Source organism: Arachis ipaensis, chromosome B03 (genome assembly GCF_000816755.2).
Source record: "Arachis ipaensis cultivar K30076 chromosome B03, Araip1.1, whole genome shotgun sequence".
Taxonomy (NCBI): domain Eukaryota; kingdom Viridiplantae; phylum Streptophyta; class Magnoliopsida; order Fabales; family Fabaceae; genus Arachis; species Arachis ipaensis.
The window spans coordinates 20589391-20593356 of NC_029787.2; positions in this window are offsets into that span (position 1 = coordinate 20589391).

Sequence of the window (3966 nt, forward strand, 5' to 3'; positions counted from 1 at the left end):
TTTATCCCAAACATTTTGAATATAGATTCAATATACCATTGTCATTCAAATCCATTAAAAATCCAATAGATCAATCTTTTCTTGTCAAATTTATCCTTCTCTTCATCTTTCTCTTACCTCACAGTTAAAACACCACCATCAATAATAAAGTCGGTGTTGCCACCATTGGCTCTATTGACACTGCCATCTATTTCCCAGCTCTACAATCATTACTACCACCTTTAATATCTCCTCATTTTAACTAGAGAAAGTATGAAAAAATAATAGAATCTATGAATAATGAATAATGTGAATAATAGTTTAAAATTAAAAAAATTACAAATTAAAATTTATATTTTTTAATTAATTATCTAATTTTTAAATTTTAAAATTTGAAAAATTAAGATTTGCAGTTAAATTCATTCCCACTTTAGACAGTTACTCCTAATATCATCGTTTTTTTCCAATCTCTAATATCTCTTCTCACCGTTGCAGTCTCACTTGAGTCAAATTCTTCCTGGTTAAGAAAAGTGAAACTTTAAGAGTTTTTGAGATTTTTCTTTGAAACAAGAATAAGACGAAGAAGGGAAGCTTGGTGATAAATAACGTTCTTAATGGTGGAGGGTTGAATTTCAAGGTGAGGATAGAACATTTTTGCGGGCACCCTGGAGGGAAAGCAGTTATCAACGGTGTTGGGAAAGGAATGAGGCTCATTGAGTATGACCTTGAGCCGGCGAGGATGGCGCTACACCGGTGGGGGAAGACGTCGGCTGGTGGATTGTGGTACCTCCGATCACGCCGCACCAGCTCCGGACAGCCTACTTTGTGTTACCCATCCACCGTCGGCTGTGCAGCCTCCCCCGCAGACCACTACGTTCACCGTTCCAGCGTCACCATCCGCGATAGATCTGATCAACATACAGGGACGTACGCGGCTACGAGAGCTTGATCATGGTTGCTTCTTGTGTTCATTTATCTCCTTCTTCTTCTACTTTAATTTCAGTCTATGGTCATTTTAGTAAGTATGCGGATGGTTATTTTAATTTTTATGTGGATGATTATTTTATGGATTTTGGATTTAGTTATATATAATTAAAAATTGTTGGATGTTCAATTTATTAGGTATGCGGATGATTATTTTTATCCTTAAATGATTTTCACTATTAAGTATTTTTTATTTTTTATATATATTTAGGTTAAATATACAACCTATTATTCACATTGTTTAGATTTATCATTATCTCCCTAACAGAGTTTTTTTAACTATCGCCACCATTAACATATCACAATTATCATCATAATCAATAAAAAAAATATGGAAAAATAAACAACAAATAACAGCAAACAAAATTTGCCAACTACAAGAACATTCCCCTTCATATAAAATAAAACCTACATCAACCACAACAGCAACTTTGGTAAGGGTTGAAACAGGGGCTTGTCCGTCTCTGCCAGTTCATTAGTGGATCAGATACGCAGCAAACATCTTTACGAACCATCTTTCCCTCGTTGACTTTGACAAATTCAATATTGAATTAAAATCTATTCTGAGAATAACCATGAGTTTTAAGAGAGAGAGAGAGAGAGAGGGGGGTAAAAGTGAGCAAGAATACTCCATTACTTAGGGTAGAAGTAATAACTAACTTACTATGTAGATGATATTCCAGTGACTAGTAATGCTTCTGCAGAAAATGGGCATCTAATAGGATGTATTTGGAGTAAAATATTTTAGAATTAATTTAATTTTATTTAAAATAAAAATTAATTATGTAAAATAAGAATTGATTCGATTTATAAATTGATATAATAATTTGATTTTATATTTTTTTTTATTTATCATACAATTTTTTACCACCACCAATAATTGTTGCTGTCGGTGATCGAACTGTCACGGTGTCACCATTGTTGGTGATCGAACCACCGCCATCGTCGTTGACCAAACCGTGACCGGATTTTTTCCTGTTTCTAACTCCTCTTTTATATTGATATACTAAATACTTAAAATGTGTAAAAATGACTTTTTATATATCTAACACACCATATGATTTACAAATAAGTTTAATTCTTATTTTTTGTCTATTCTAAAAGAAAATTTTCATTTTATAATCAAATCAATTCTAATTTTAGTGTGATATAGACACACTTTTAAGTTTTAAGGATGTATGTAAAGGGAGTTGGTAACTTGGTATGACTTACTAGAAAAGAGTTAAAAAAGTCCATGTATTAGCTAATGTCAGTCATTAGCATAATTGGATAAGTTAATTATCATGTTATTTAGAGTCTTATCCACAATAACAAAATCTGTTAACCATGTATAATTATATACTATATAAACTCATATTCTTTGTAAATGGTTAATACAAGATATATGCTAAAAAATCAGAAGAATTTATTATTTTTGTTTATCAATTTTAGTCATCAATCTAAATTTTTAATTTAATAATTTATCAACATATTTTTAACCTATATTTTTAAATATTAATAATTAATTATTGGCCAAAAACAATAAATTTTTACTGACCCTCTAACATTCTTCTTTAACACAATTCATAATACATATGATGAATATTCAGATTGAAATAATTCATTCTCTCACATTTCTGCAACATGTCTTCAACTTTGTACTAAATAAACCAGAGAGAATGATGTTCTTCACATAGCTTTACAATATATAACACGTTGTCAACGCATATAACATATAACATAAAAATATAATATTAGGCAATTAGCATATATATGATATAAAACATACTAAGAATATAATATATAACATATTATCTATCAATAGTATATGTAAATCTGGCGATATAATATACATATATTTTTTTATAAACACAATATATTAGTAAAAGAGTAACTAAAATATTAAAAAAGCATTTAATTCTTGATTGTTAAGCTTAACTTTTGTTTCTAATTCAAGGATTATGATTATATGTTCCCATTTCTCATAATAAGAAACACAAGAGTGAACCTACACAAATCACTAATTGAACTGATTGCTAACAAATGCAACTGAATTGATTCCAAAAACATGAACTGATGTGATAACTAACTTTGACTAGTGCCTAAGTTAACCTGCTGAAACTATTTTGATTGGAGGTTTATGGTAAACAATTCTATTTACATTCTATCATCCAAATCCAACTTTTTTTTTCCTTCTTTTGCTCAATTATCCTTCCCTCACCATCTTCTATTTATTCTTCTCTTTTCAGTTTTCACCACCATCACTCCTGCTTTTCCACCACCACTTTTTTTTTTTTTTTTTAAAGCATTGGGGTTGTTTGATAGCAAAATTTGGTCATGGAATTTGGACATACTCAGATTTGGCCGTTCTTATAACGCGTCCAAATTGTGCTATCCGTCTTATTTGTTTTTTGTTGTATTTTTCATCCAAACAAATGAGCATTACAAAAACGAATATTACATGATACATATGTAACAGATAATATAAGATAATCTATACCAAAAAAAAAAAAAAAAAAGAAAATACAAGATAATAAAAAAATCTTTTATAATATACGTAAAATTGCAGGAAACTCTTTTGTCATTGTATATTTTTTCTTTCCCTCTTATTGTACTTTCTGATAATGGAGGGCTTTTGACATATTCCATTATTAGCTTATGTTTTTTATTTTTTATTTTTCAGGAAAATTATAGTTTATGATAGACGACTTGAGCCATTATATTTGCCACCCAATTTTTTGTGGTAGTTCTTTTTTAGCTCATGCTTGAATTAATCTTAGATATAACTTTTCAGTCAAAGTACCTGAATGGTGATGAATTTAGACCGAATTTAGTTTTGAGAAGAGGACAAAATAAAATATTAAAAATAATACATAAAAATAAAAATATAAAATTAGTGTTTTTATATTTTATTTGGTAATAAATTAAAATAAATTATAAAAGTTTAATTTATTTTTATTTTTTTATATAAAAATTTTGAGAGAAAAATATAATTATAAAAATAAATAAAAAATAATTTATTTT